General features: G+C 47.2%; 1 non-coding gene and 1 pseudogene across 1 annotated transcript; both read right to left on the bottom strand.

Annotated features, from left to right (window-relative positions):
• Positions 1-528: 528 nt before the first annotated feature.
• Positions 529-15,292, bottom strand: LOC135805844 (branched-chain-amino-acid aminotransferase-like; annotated as a pseudogene).
• On the bottom strand, positions 8,123-8,223 carry LOC135807232 (U6 spliceosomal RNA). Its single transcript, XR_010551522.1, has one exon. It is a non-coding gene; the product is annotated as a U6 spliceosomal RNA (small nuclear RNA).
• Positions 15,293-15,327: the final 35 nt, after the last annotated feature.

Below are 15,327 nucleotides of genomic sequence, written 5' to 3'. Positions count from 1 at the left end.
AATCGTTTTCGGACACATTCTGGTACGCACACGTGGATCGAGATAGAGCTTGTTGACTTTTTGTACAACCAACGGCGCGGTGAGTACGACTTTTTATTACTTCGTCAACATGGCAACAGTCAAGGCCCAAAAACAGTGTCCAGTTGACTGAAGGATCCAACGGATCTGAGATCTGGGTCCCGATCCTTATCAATCGAACATGCCCTAAGTAGGTATCCAGCTTCGCACATAGATTTCATGTACACTATTTAATATAATAGTCAGGTACTCCCCCACCGACACCTGCAGTGCATTATGATTGTACTATACTCTTGATACCCCCCCCCCCCTACATAACATGCCCCTGGCCAACAGCATCATGTTCATTTTTTGTTCTTGCCACAAGCAGTCAGATGTTCCTAGTTGAGAAGTTCTGAAGACTGCTTCAGTGATACATGTACACTGTTCCAGTGATACATGTACACTGTTCCAGTCCTCATCACATACACTACATTTCCACAGTCATCATTATCATCACCATAGTACAAGTAACATTATCATGACTTGCACCATACTGGCTCTAAAATTAAAATTATTAAGGCAAATAGCTACTTACAGAGCAAGAAGCAAGAAAAGACCTTGACAAGCAGGTGCATTTCACATGCTGCTACTACAGTAGTGACCAGGACCTAGGCTGATTTGTTGTTGTTGTTGTTTGGCTTTATTTAGAGTGGAGTTCCAAAACAGGCCTAAACCTAGTGACAATGGTCCCACTGAAATTTACTTGTGCTCTGGTCAAAGGCTGATGCCCAATGCTCAATGAATGGAATGCTAGCAAGGGCAGCGTAGACACCAGATCACATGACTAGCCAGGGGCATGATAGCTAAAACAAAAATATTTCTCTGCAGATTATTATTGGGGGTGAAACGAGTGCCAAAATTGGGGACTCGAGTACTCTTTGAAAAAACGAGCGAGTATTCGAGCGAGTATGAGCGTTTTACTGACAACATTGAACAATGCACTGCATACGCTCTCGCAACACCGAACGTAGTACACCCGATACACATGTAGTCTTGCATGCAGCCTAGTCCAGGAAATAGTTTGAACTACTGTCTTTTGCTGGTTAAAGTAGGGACAAGCAATAATTTTGCGCTTGCGTGGGCCATCTGTACCAGTCAGAGTAACAGAAATGCTTGATGTACATGCGCACAATACACTGTACATTGGATACTTCGGAGTATTTTGCGAAACGAGTACTCGCTCGTTTCAAAGTTTCGAGTGAGCGCTCGAGTATTCGATATACTCGTTTCACCCCTACTCAATAACGACAGCAGTAACCGTGAACTGTGAACACAGGACAGTACGCCTATCTCAGGGCCTGTCTCAGTGACTATCTCTGTGTCTGCTAACTACCTAAAGACCAGCAGCAGCAGCAGCAGCAGCAGCAACCAGGAAGGCACTAGTAAGAAAGGTTACAAACGTTGTAAATAAAGAGTGTGAGGCAAATTGAAATTGTACATCTCTGACGTTGAACCGGCAACGGTTAAACAGGACACATCTCTGAAAGTGGTTAAAACATATTGACAAATGGAGTGTTCTACGTCTAGCACAAATAATCCTGACCGAAAACTCGAGTGAAATGACTGCTGAGTGCCAACAAGGCGGATGATTACTCATCAATATCTACTGACCATTCATGCTTGACACGGCCGTACTGAAAGTGCAGGGAACAGCAGAGCAAACAAAACAGAAACAATGGAATGTGCAAGTTAGCTGAATGGAAACAAACATGATTGTAGAAAACGAAGGGTTGAATGACGCTGCCCCCCCCCCCCCCCCCCCCCCCCCCCCCGTTGCCAATATAGTGTACTATTACTAGTGTTGTGAAACCACAAGTTCTCGAGAGTGAAAGGCCTTCTCGCTTGTGACATTGTGTTCGTTTCAATGCAGTTGTATCCCGACTCCGCCGTACCGCTGATGTTTACGACGTGGCATACGCTACATGCGCTATGTGCGGTTTACTGTGTGCGCTGTAGTTGTATGTTGTATGTGTATGCTTTTCTCATATACGCTGTCATTTTCACGCTATAACTACCTGGTGGTTTTAGTGTTAGTTATTCATTATTATTAGTCGATGGAAGTGAAATATACTGTTGATAATAAATAGTTGTTCTCGTGCCGTGTGGTCGTTCGTTCCTGACACTTTAGAGAACCAGAGGGTTCACAACATTTGGCGACCACGCCAGGATACGAAGCGAGCATGGCACAGGAACTATGGATCATTGAAGCCCGCTTTATCGCCAATGGAATTCTGTTAGGATTGGAAGGCGATGAGTTGAGGGAACATGTGAAGAAAAGGCTCCGACAGTCCTTGGAGTTTGAAGAGCGCAGTGCTAGACGGCAAGAGGGTGCGCTCCGCACAGAGTTTAACGAAAAGCTCAAGAAGATGAACGAGCGCATCGCCAGCAGTACATATTAGGAAGCAAAGCGAGATTTGCTTGCCTCGCTCAGAAGGACGTCGGACAAGGCGTGGAAGACTTTGCTTACAGACAAGCAGCGGTCAGAGGAGTATTTGAAGCCAGTGGGAGGATCAGATCCAAGGCCCACTGCGTCGGTACAGTGCATGGCGACATCAGTCGGAGACGCTCAGAAGCAGCTGGAGTCTCGGCCGAACGACGTAGAAGCGCAAGACATAGAGGCGCAAGACGTAGAGACGCAAGACGTAGAGGCGCAAGGCGTAGAGGCACATGACGTAGAGGCGCAAGACGTAGAGGCGCAAGACGTAGAAGCGCAAGACGTAGAGGCACATGACGTAGAGGCGCAAGACGTAGAGGCGCAAGACGTAGAGGCGCAAGACGTAGAGGCGCAAGACGTAGAGGCGCAAGACGTAGAGGCGCAAGACGTAGAGGCGCAAGACGTAGAGGCGCAAGACGTAGAGGCGCAAGACGTAGAAGCGCAAGACGTAGAGGCGCAAGACGTAGAGGCGCAAGGCGTAGAAGCGCAAGACGTAGAAGCGCAAGGCGTAGAAGCCGAGGAAATGAGAAGGGCGATACTGGTTAGCACGGACGAAGTGAGCGGCGAGACTGTGTGGAACATGGAGATCGGATGTATGTTATCTGGTCCAGCGTCCGCCCCACGAGGCAGTGGCCCAGTGACTGTGTCGTGTGTGACAGCCAAGATCGGCAAGCTTGGTGAAATTATCGGTTGTGTGTTGTCTGGTGCAGCGTCCGCCCCACGTCGAAGTGGACCGGTAACCGTTTCGTGTGTGACATCCCACAGCGGCAAGCTTCGCGTGTTGCAGGACTCGGGTGCCAAGGTGTCATTTGTGACTGCAGCATTGGTGTCCGCAATCGATGCAGAGCACGTTGGAGTTGAGAATGTTGAGGTGAAGCCGTTCGGTGCGGAATCAACCCAACAGCGGATGGATAAGTTCGCCATCACGATCCTGGGTAGCTCCGCAGTCATTCCGGTATGTGCTCTCGTGAAGCCAACGTTAGAGCTTGATCTGAAGTGCGCGAGTCCGCAGACCATTGCTCAGTTGGCAGAAATGGTGAGCAGTAGTAATATTCCACCTTGGCCACCGCCACAGCAGCGGATGACTCGTTCTGGGCGTGTAGTTGGAGCCCCGGTCGTTTTTTTTGACTTGTGAGTTGTTGTACGGCGGTTAGAAGCCCTTTGGTGGGGAGAATGTTGCGAAACCACAAGTTCTCGAGAGTGAAAGGCCTTCGCGCTTGTGACATTGTGTTCGTTTCAATGCAGTTGTATCCCGGCTCCGCCGTACCGCTGATGTTTACGACGTGGCATACGCTACACGCGCTATGTGCGGTTTGCTGTGTGCGCTGTAGTTGTATGTTGTATGTGTATGCTTTTCTCATATACGCTGTCATTTTCACGATATAACTACCTGGTGGTTTTAGTGTTAGTTATTCATTATTATTAGTCGATGGAAGTGAAATACACTGTTGATAATAAATAGTTGTCCTCGTGCCGTGTGGTCGTTCGTTCCTGACACTTTAGAGAACCAGAGGGTTCACAACAACTAGAATGCACATGACTCTGTCGGACTTTGAAACGAGCATGCATGCCTTCAACTCAGGGCAAGGCGGAGTGCCTGCATGACATCATGTCATGTTGGTATTGGTAAAACAGTGTGTAGAAAGTATCTCAAGTAAGAGACAGCACAACGGATCATCCTCCTCTTGCCCCCCCCCCCCCCCCCCCCCCCACCACCACACACATGACACATGTATACATTGTATCTAGTAGCACAGGGTGCAAGTTCTCACCATCAGCAGCATCACCAGTGCCAGCAGCAGCAGCATCAGCAGCATCACCAGTGCCAGCAGCAGCATCACCAGTGCCAGCAGCAGCAGCAGCAGCAGCATCAGCATCAGCAGCATCAGCAGCAGCAGCAGCAGCATCAGTAGTAGCAGCAGCAGCAGCATCAGCATCAGTAGTAGCAGCATCAGCATCAGCAGTAGAAGCAGCAGTAGCAGCAGGAGTGGCAGAGGCATCGGCAAAGGCAGCATCATCCCCAGGGCCAGCAGCAGCAGCAGCATCATCCCCAGGGCCACAGAGAACACATTATTGTACCTGAATGTCAGTGAGAGATTTGAGACACTTGCGTGCAATATGGGCTCCAGTATCCATTGTTGGGATTTCGATAATCTGCAATACAGATAAAGGAGAAGTCACACATGTTAAACACATCTAGTATGGTACTACATGTAATACATGTACTTGTACATGAACACGTATCATCACCATCACCATACTACTTCGAAGTACTAAGCATGCCTGCAATGCCACCAGCCCCTTCCTTCACACTGATAGATATCTGGAGCCTTGATCAACACGAGTTTCCATTGTTTTATCGAGGAAGCGCCTGAATCCAGGCAGCAGTTCAGGCACTGAAGTACATTTGTTGACACACACCAAGCCGCACTTGAAGAAAGGTGAGACAAAAGTCTGGTTTGTCAACTGTTCTCTGAAGGAAGATAATATTATTGGTATGCTCCAATGGGTTACACATCCAAGTACTTGTACATGTACTTCAAAGTAAGAATTAGGAATTAGGAATCAGGAAAGACAATCCAGACAGAAAGCAAAAGCCATGGGCATCACTGACCTTGTCTTCATAGAGAATGCTTCCAAAAGGTGATACAACACATGCTGTTCCTGCTCCAAACATCTCAATCAACCGATTTTCAGCCTTGGCCTCCACGATGTCCTTCATTGTGAAGTCACGTTCAGTGACCTTGCACTCACCCTTCAGAAGAAGAACAATAGGGAATTAGGGATAGTGACAGTAAAGTCAACAAGGGACACCAAGGCAGCAGCACAGGTGGTGAGATTTACAGTTATTAATACAAGTATTTGTTGATAGCCGCGGCCAGCGAGCGGCACATGACATCTGGACATATTAAACTCACCCATGACTGTGCTAGTGCCAAAAGAGATGCACGCGTTACACCGGGCAGGATTAATCCATTCAGCGGAGGTGTGACCAGTTCCTTTTCTGCACACACAAAAACAAACACACAAAAACAATTTAACTCAGATGTTGAGCCAAATTACAAAAACAATTACAGATTATTTGGAAAACATCATGCCCATCAGCAAGAGTTCATAACCCCCAAGAGTGTGTAACTCCTGATCAGTCCCTGTATGGAGGCCCGCTCGGCGGAATTCCTTCACTGCATCATTAATTTTTTGTTGTAGTGCGACGAGTCATGCCGATGAATTCTTCTAACATTTGCAGTCAAACTCGGATGCTTCCTTCGGGTAAACTGCCTAAACTGCGATTCTGATCTGAATCCCGGATCGAGAAGTGAAACAACGCGCGCGATCCCAAAGACACAACTATTTTTCGATGCCAATGGTGACTCTTCATCGCCTTCTTCTTTCGCCAGTGCAGTCAGTCTCTTCAACAAATATTTCTTCCCGGGGCCCTCGGCATATTTCCGGTGCTTTCCTCGAAGATAATTTCAAATGATTGAGGAAATTGAGAATGAGTCGAAGGAGCATCGGCTCAGTTGCACAGCTATCAGAATGATTATCCTTGACGGCAATGCAATATGTTTTCCTCACCAAGCTACACTTCCTCACCAAGCTATCATTGACAGCGTCCTTATTACTTCTTCCTGTCGATGTCCGGGGCACATCCATGGGATTCTTGGAGAAATTTTTTTTTTTTTTTTGAGAAAGTACGACTTGTACGTCCGAAATGTCTTCAAACAAAGCTTCGAAATGTCGAAGCTACAGCCTTGAGTTAGGAGCGGTTCCGGGTATAGTTTCCAGAAATCGCAAGGAGCCCAAATTTACCTCGGATGACAAGTTGCGCCTGAAGTAATGTAGGAATTTCGCCGAGCGCTGGGTGAATGCCAGTTGCACACTCTTGGGGGTTATGATAGGGATGTCAGCGAACGCACTGCGCAGGCCTCTGCGCATGCATTGCGTCATCGATTTTTTGAACGTGATCGCGGCCGACAGAGAAAACATGGCCGCGATCTGTTTGCACCGCTGGGAGTCGTAAAATTACTGTTCTTCTCTCCCCGCGACCATTCAAATCATACGCGATACTCGAGGACCCACGTACTCACCACGTTCTCCCGGTCGATTTCTCTGAAAGTTTGCACATCGTGAAACACCAGTATGAGAGGTGTTCAGGCCAATTTTCAAGGAATTTCCCTGGTTGGATCGTTCCAAAATCGGACTTGTATTTCTCGCTCGCGGCCATTTCTTGCGCGATGGAAGCGCCCTGCCCTGGTGAGTAACCAGCGTCGCGCTTGGTAGAGAGTTGCTGCAATCAGCTCCCTGATGTCTTCGCTGCCATTGTCAGAAGCGATGGACCATGAATTTGTTTGAGAGTCTCTGTATGCTACTATTCCTCAGCCTAGTTTTCAGCCATTCCGTGCATCTTCTTCGCACGATTTATTTTGCAAAAAAATGAAAGGGTTCATGAGTTTTCTTGTCGGCCGCGTGTAGATGGGCCAGGCTGACCTGCGCAGATGGGCTGCGCAGTGCGTTCGCTGATATCCCTAGTTATGAACTCTTGCCATCAGTCATGTGGGTAACCATGACCACTAGCGAGGGGGGGGAGGGGCTCGATTGTAAGTCACACCCCCTTTATTGGCCCTGAAGTTAACGTAAAGTCGCGGATAAAAGCCGGGTTTGCATACAAGCACATCGCGGATAGAAGCCTGAAAATCAAACGGGTCAAATGCATATAGGCCTGTCGCGCGTAGAAGCCTGGCTTCTATGCAAGCGCGGATCGGGTAGGTCAAGAGCGCATGCGCTATGTACGGTGCATAGTAAAACTGCCGCCATACCGGTAGTCAGTGGTAGATCTACGCATGTCGCGCGTAGAAGCGTGCATACAAGCCTGGCAAAAAATATCAGTGGTGCATATAAGCATGGTTTGCACATGAAGCCTGGTTTGCATTAAAGCCTGATGCAGAAAGTGGCTTATACGCTTATAAGCCCGGCTTTTATCCACGACTTTACGGTAAGTGTAAAAAGGTGTGACTTATATTCGGAGAATACGGTAGACAGCTTACCACCTGCTTTGTTCACCCAGAACATGAACATATTCATCGTTCCAACTTCTGTGATCTACAACATTGCAAGTAGTACAACAAAGTACAACACAGAACACACACACACACAGCACACACACAATAATTAGTTACACACATACACGAACACCATAAAAAAATAAACTGACCAGTGCAGTAATTGTACATGTCTGTCACATGTGTGACATGTCTGTGTGAGGCACCAGTGAGGAAATAATTGTGCACGAAGAATGTGTCAGGCACCAGTACAGCCATATTATTATGTTTTTGTTAGCATGGATGACTACTGCAGAGCCCTCTCATGTAGACACTGGTTGCTAGCGTGTGTCATGGGCCAGCCTGGAAACAAGAAAATCATTCAAACGACACTTCGGTAAACCCCCAAACCCCACCATCAGCTAGCACTAGGCAAGGTCGCCATGGTGAAATGACAACATAGAAGACCAGGAGGAAGGATCTCATAGAAACATACGGTGGGGTTTCCCGTTAGCAATTCCCCCCTCAAACTAATGGATATACGTCATGTACGCTGATCATGGTCAACTATGGCTTTGTTGGTTTGTCCAAAAACAAATTTGAGTGTTTTGCGTGTCATACTTAGCGCAGGGGCCACGCTAACCATCTCCACGTCGTACCAATTTTAGTACAGGCATCAACGAAATGATCACCGGCACCATCAGGATCTGAAGTGGTAATCAAAGCAAACATTAGTTTGAATCTTACATTCTGCTCGGGGCCAAAGAGCCACAGTACTTGTGAACAGTCACGAGCTTCAGCTTCCTTCTGTGGTGAAATCGTGGGACCCTAGTTACTGGAAACACAGGGAAACACGTAGGTAGGAGTTCTAGATTGTCAACAACATCATGATCAATATCCAATCATGGAACATGTATGAAGAATGAATCATTATCATGAATACAATGATGTGACGGACATGATAAGAGTCCATGTACGAATCACAAACTACAATGTACTCTGAAGTCTGAAGAACAGGTTTCACACACAAGTCTCCATTCAGAAGTGTACACCAGGGAGTACTAGCACCAAGGGAGACAACACCAACACCATAGTACTAGTAGTATCAAGGGAGACAACACCAACACCATAGTACTAGTAGTATCAAGGGAGACAACACCAACACCATAGTACTAGTAGTATCAAGGGAGACAACACCAACACCATAGTACTACTTCAAGTAGTAGTATCAAGGGAGACAACACCAACACCATAGTACCCAAACAACAATGGGCAAGTCGACACCGGATTGGGTGGTTCTATGGGTGGATCTATGTGATCCATCGCCTGCCGGGATATGTAAGACCCGATCGCAGAAATGACCCGCCAAGCCCAAACGCAGCTCAAAGCAGCTATGCCATATGCCAGCATGCATAAATCTGCAGGACAGCAGCAGCAGGAGCAAGAGCAGCAGCATTCAGAGACATCCAGAGACATTCATATACAGTACTGCACTACCAAGAGCAATGCATGTCTCACCTGCCCAGTTTAGATGCTCCAAGACCACCTGGCCAGGCTCTCACATACTTGGGATCAGCAAAAAGACGAACCGGTTTAAATCCACCGTCCTTGAAGTAAGGGCCGACAGGGCACGTGATGACGTACAACAGAGCTTCTCCTGATGCATTCACACCCAAGTGAGGCTGTGAGAACGGGGTAGACACAGCACTTTGGTCAGACACCTACATGGCTAAGCAAACTAATTAGACAGTGCAGGGCTCAGTTGAAGGATGCTAGCTAGCAAATATGCAGACCACTTGCTGGCACAGTTATACACCAAGCTGCACAACATGATGCTTAGACTGCAACTGCAATAGCAGTCAGCTAGAACAAGTGAGAATTCAGCAGAAAACATTTCAGAGTATACATGTATGTGTCCATACGTAACGCAGCATACCTCGGTGCCAATTACTGTTGGACGAATGTACAATCAGCAATCTGGAGCTGATGGAATCCAGTCACGATCAACACGCAAAAGCTCCTTGATGCAGGTGGCCACCTCTTCGCCATTGAACTCCTACAACAAAGCATTGTAGAATACGATAGTGTATCACATCAGTGCTGGAACACCAACCAAAAAACATCAACGAGAGAGAGAGAGAGAGAGAGAGAGAGAGAGAGAGAGAGAGAGAGAGAGAGAGAGAGAGAGAGAGAGAGAGGAGAGAGAGAGAGAGAGAGAGAGAGAGAGAGAGAGAGAGAGAGAGAGAGAGAGGGGGTAGAGAGAGAGAGAGAGAGAGAGAGAGAGAGAGAGAGAGAGAGAGAGAGAGAGAGAGAGAGAGAGAGAGAGAGAGAGAGAGAGAGAGAGAGAGAGAGAGAGAGAGAGAGAGGGAGGGAGGGAGAGAGGGAGAGAGAGAGAGAGAGAGAGAGAGAGAGCTTCGTGGCTTACTGGAAGGCGAGATACGCGGCATGAATTGTTCATCCGCTTCATGTTCTCCAGCGGCCTAAACATTCGAATTTTTCCATCTGCTCCTCTATACGCCTTCATTCCTTCAAAACACTGGAAACACAACCATGACACCACAGGTACTGAGGAGGGGGAGCGTGACGACGACAACAACAGTCACAAACAACAGCAAGAAGAGAAATAGAATGCATGACTTTGGATCATGGTTATGTGCATATCCGTCACCGTGCAACAGTCATCCATGCGCTCTCCATATGATAAGAGCCTAACTTGAAGATGTTCTATGTTATCCCTACCTCAACTGCATAATGCAAGGCAGGGGCTGGGGAAAGAGAGAGGTTGCCATAGGGAACGATCTGTGGAGAACCCCAACCATCAGCGCTGTTCCATGCTACTTGCAGCATGTGATCGCTGAAGGTGTGACCGAATCGGACATTGGGCTGTTCTGCTTCTGTTGGTGGTGTTGACTTCCTCTCAATGTGTCGCTGCAATTTCTCTGCCTGTGTGAGCAATCGAAGACAGCACAGGAAAATCTTTTCTTAGAGAAATTAATGTACTGTGGCCTGGCACTAACGCCTACGACAGAATTGTATGCGGCCGTACACGACCATGATATGCCAGCCCCCGTGAATATTAGTACTAACCTTTCGGAGCTAGTACTTAGATACAAGACACAGTCGTCAGCACAGGACACAGACACCAGTACCGTAAAGTACAGAACAATGCGGACACTTTATAGGGGGGGGGGGGGGGGTCGTGCACAAGGAAAGTTCGTAAGGTTTGGCAGTAGCGGCCTGGAGTAGCGAAAGTTGTGCGAAATTTCGTCAACTTCCGACGAACTGGTCACTGGTCAGTTGCAGGCTCATCGATGCAGCACGGATGAGGCCCAACTACTCCATGGAAACTAAATTTCTTTCTCAAAGCAAGCCGAGCACACCTTCCTGAACTACACTTCACCATTTTGTAGGAGCCACACCATTGGTCTGGTGAGAAGGCATCAATGCCTGTTCATGTGATAATAAAACGAGAGAGCTTGGAAGCTCAGGGCCCTACGCTATGCTTTTATGCTTTTTTGCCTAGCTCATCGTACATGTTATAAGAACTGATGGAATTGTCTTTTTCCGTTCATTGGTCACATCACTGTATTGCAAAAACGTTTCAATCGGTTTGAATATTATGAGTTAGGCAAAAGTATTTGCAGAATTTATTGCGGATTGTTGTTTCTCTAATAATCATCTACTTTTGTTTTGCTCCTTCTTTAATTTGTATCTCCTTATATTGTAAATCAACAAATTTTGGCCGATGAGAAATAGAAACCTCTCGATTAGAGAGGTTAAGATGCACGTTATTTCCGACGTGACGCGCAGTTTCACGTCAAATTTGAAATCGATCGGTATTTTTGCTCTCACATGCATCCATTGCTCAATCATGCATCATTTGCCTATATGACAAACGTTGGCCTGCGATTAACTTTGTCCGGTTGGTACCAAGCGGCGAAATCAGCGAAATTAAATCTCCAGCGAACATTAGTTGATTTTAATACAGGAATCGGATTTTCTGGCCTTTTTGTAGTAATACAATCTACATTGACCTGTTGAGCCAATGACGACGCCGAATGCATGGTTGCCTGAGGAGCACATTACATAACTTTACAGTCTCCTAAAATACGTATCCTGTCCGACGGCAAAAGAGACTGCAGATTTAGTTTTTCTGCGCGTCGACGGGATGTCTGCGACGCGAAAGTTCAGCTCGCGTTATTTGGCTCGCACGTCGAAAAAATCAACGCGAGTGACCTGCTGCTCACGTGGAAATTTGGACATTACATAACTTTACAGTCTCCTATATAAATACGTATCCTGTTCGACGGCAAAAGAGGCTGCAGATTTTATTTTTCTGCGCGTCGACGGGATGTCTGTCCTGACGTTTACTGGGACCGGCGCTGACTCTGCCGATCACGGCGTTCTGGACTCGACGGGATGTCCGTCCTGACGTTTCCTGGGACCGGCTTAGACTCTGCCGATCACGGGCGTTCTGGACTCAACGGGATGTCTGTCCTGACGTTGCCTGGTACCGCCGGACTCTACCGACCACGAGCGTTCTGGAGTCGACGGGATCTCTCTTCCGACGTTTCCTGTGACCGGCACTGAATCGCTCGTTCACGCTTATTTTGGAGACGACGGGATCTCTCTTCCAAAGTATGTTTATGCTGACGCATCCTATCACCTTATCGGCGTCTATTCTAATTTAATTTCCTCCTCGTCTCCCTATTTCTTTCCAAATCCCACTCTACATCAGGGAGTCGTATGCATAATACGACGAATATTGGTACGGTACGGGACAGATACAGGAGCCCGCAAATATTGTGGACAGCTGTTATGTACAATCCTGTAGAGCCTTTGTAGTCACAGATACGGGACAGATACGGGATAGCGCCAGGCGTGACACAAACAAACAAACAAACACACAAACAAACAAATACCAAATTAAAGCTGTGTGGACCCTGGCTAGCGCCAGACGTTACTGAAGTAACGTCTTCTGCATAGCTACGGGAATAAAATACTATTACTACTATGTGTACCGTATTGCCCCGAATATATGTCGCACCCTTTTACACTAAACTCCAAGGGCAAAGAAGGGGATGTGACTTACAATCGAGAGTGACATCCTACATATATGCATGTATTGAAACAATGTGGTTCAAACCTCAAAGTGGGGGTGCGACTTATAATCGAGTGCGCCTCACAATCGGGGAAATACAGTACTCAAACTGACAAGTCTGTGAACCAGGTATACATCATGGACTTAATGGTACATGTGCACAACGTATCTGCATGACTCACACAAGTAGTGCAAACATGACCAGCGAAAGCACAAGCACCACACCCCACACAGTACAGGAGCACAGCATACTGGTACAGCGGTGCACGATGTTCAGCGTGAGGACATCGACATGCACGCACCGTACGCAAAAGTCCAACACAGAAAAGGCTGAACGCCGGAATAACCTGAAGATTGGCAGAAATGAAATACTCAAGGTGCGTACTAGTGTTCGGAACACTGGGTCGAGTGGTGTTGGGCCAAAGAGGCTGCGACAATCGGTTTCCAATCCAACCACTCCGGACATTGATAACGTTTGCACACAAGAAGACGGCATGGCTACCTGGCTGCATGCTGTCCATCATTGTACGAGGTAGAATGCACGCTCATATTCCATTGGGAGTATCTGACCAATGATGCACCGCAGGCCTCCTCGGACAAAGACCATTCGGCTCAGAGCCCAGAACTCTACGGACCCTGAGATTTTCATTTTTCACCGGACTTCCCCTTTTACTTTAGGCTGTGGATTTCTTAGTATTCCATGCATGTTCTTGGGTTCCATGTTCTTCGACACGCGACTACTGTACAGGTGGCATCCTGATAATTCGACCAATTTCAGCCAATGCGATTCCCATAATTATAATGTCTGATAATTGCTGATAGTTCAAAGTTTGCAAAACGTAATACAGTCAGACCTCGCTTAACCGCACACAAACGTTCTCCACAAAAAATATCCGGATAGGCGAGGGAACCGGATAATCAAACACACATACTGTATGTATGCATGGCATATGCTGTAAATCGGTAACCAACGATTTTCTTCCGGATGGCGAGGGATCCGGATAAAAGAGGACCGGATAAGCGAGGTCTGACTGTACCAAGTTCACTGAACACTGTACTGATCAGTTCAGTGTGCACATGCTGGCTGGGATTGGCCAGTTTACAGTGCGCAAAACCTGTGTCTATAGTGCATGTTGCAACTCTGTGTGACACTGCGAGCACTTTAGCGGCCATATATTATAACGAGAGAGCTTGGAAGCTCAGGGCCCTACGCTATGCTTTTTGCCTTGATGGCCTAGACAAAAAAAGCATAGGGATGATAAGTTTCTACTTTTTGTTTTTAGACATAACCTGGGATTCGAACCCGCGCTATCGCCCCCCCCCCCCCCCCCCCCCCCCCCGATACACTTCGCATACATACTAATTCTTCCAAGTTGTTTCACGTTATGATCTTGTACATGTATTTGAATTCCCTGTTTGAATATGCATTGTGGCCATCCGTCTTTGAATGTACGGTACGGTACGGGACAGGTACGGGACAGGTACGGTACAGGTACGATCGAGGGTAATACGACACCGTCTACCGCCTTGATGACGGCAAAAAAAGAAAAGAGATGTTATAAATTTTTCAATTCTCCTATTTTTTTTAGGCATTTACCTGGGATTCGAACCCGCACTATCGCCCTACATGCATTCCCCATACACTTCGCATTTATTCTTCCAAGTTGCTTCACGTTATGATCTTGCGTTTGAAAGCCCTATTTGAATATTGCGGTCAGCTGTATGTGGCCAGCTGTGTTTGATGGTACGGTACGGTACGGGACACATACGGGATAGCGCCAGGCGTGACACAAACAAACAAACACACAAACAAACACCAAATTAAAGCTGTGTGGACCCTGGCTAGCGCCAGACGTTACTGAAGTAACGTCTTCTGCATAGCTACGGGAATAATTATAATTATATTGTGGTGTGCAATTCACAAACAGCAACAGTGCAACCAGGTCCTTCCTTGACGTTACTCTGAGTTTCGTGTCTGAAAAACACTCATCAGACGGGGGCGTCAGATGAGTGTTTTTCAGACACGAAACTCCGAGTAATGGCAGGGAAGACCTAGTTGCAACTCCGAGTAATGGCAGGGAAGACCTAGTTGCAACTCCGAGTAATGGCAGGGAAGACCTGGTTGCACTGTTGCTGTCGGTGAATTGTATTACTGGCCCTGTCCGCTGGAATAGAGCACTATACGCAGCCTGCGGATCTTAGACACCTGTCTACCTATGTTGTGTTTTGGGTAGATGTTTGGATAATTAGAAGTTTTCCCCGCCAGTGTGGGTTCGAATTGTCAGGATTCCACTTGTACGTATACTGTCATAGCTCCAATGGGCAATGGCGTACATGTACGTGATCGATTGTACTCATTGCTTCCAAGGAAAGAACAGCTGTGCAACGTGGCATTACCTGGACGTCTGCGATAGCTGACAAACTTCGGCATCCAAAGAAGGAAACTGATCGCCAGGGTAACTGGAGATGGTGCAGAGATTACATCAAATTGGAGTAGGCCTAAACCAGAGCCAAAACTGTGATAGTTGTTGACAGCGGTAAAATTACCTTCGACGTAGAAAGCATTCTCGCAGCTGTGGATGATGTTGTCCTCTAGACACGCAGACCAAGTGCCAAACGCAGCGAATATAAAAATAGGTTCACTTGAACTAGTGCAAGAAGGAGAGAGTCTCAGATATGCAGAGGGAATTTAG

The sequence above is a fragment of the Sycon ciliatum genome, chromosome 1 (assembly GCF_964019385.1).
Source record: "Sycon ciliatum chromosome 1, ocSycCili1.1, whole genome shotgun sequence".
Lineage (NCBI taxonomy): Eukaryota > Metazoa > Porifera > Calcarea > Leucosolenida > Sycettidae > Sycon > Sycon ciliatum.
The sequence above is the reverse complement of the archived record's forward strand: the minus strand, read 5'-3'. Positions and strand labels throughout refer to the sequence as shown.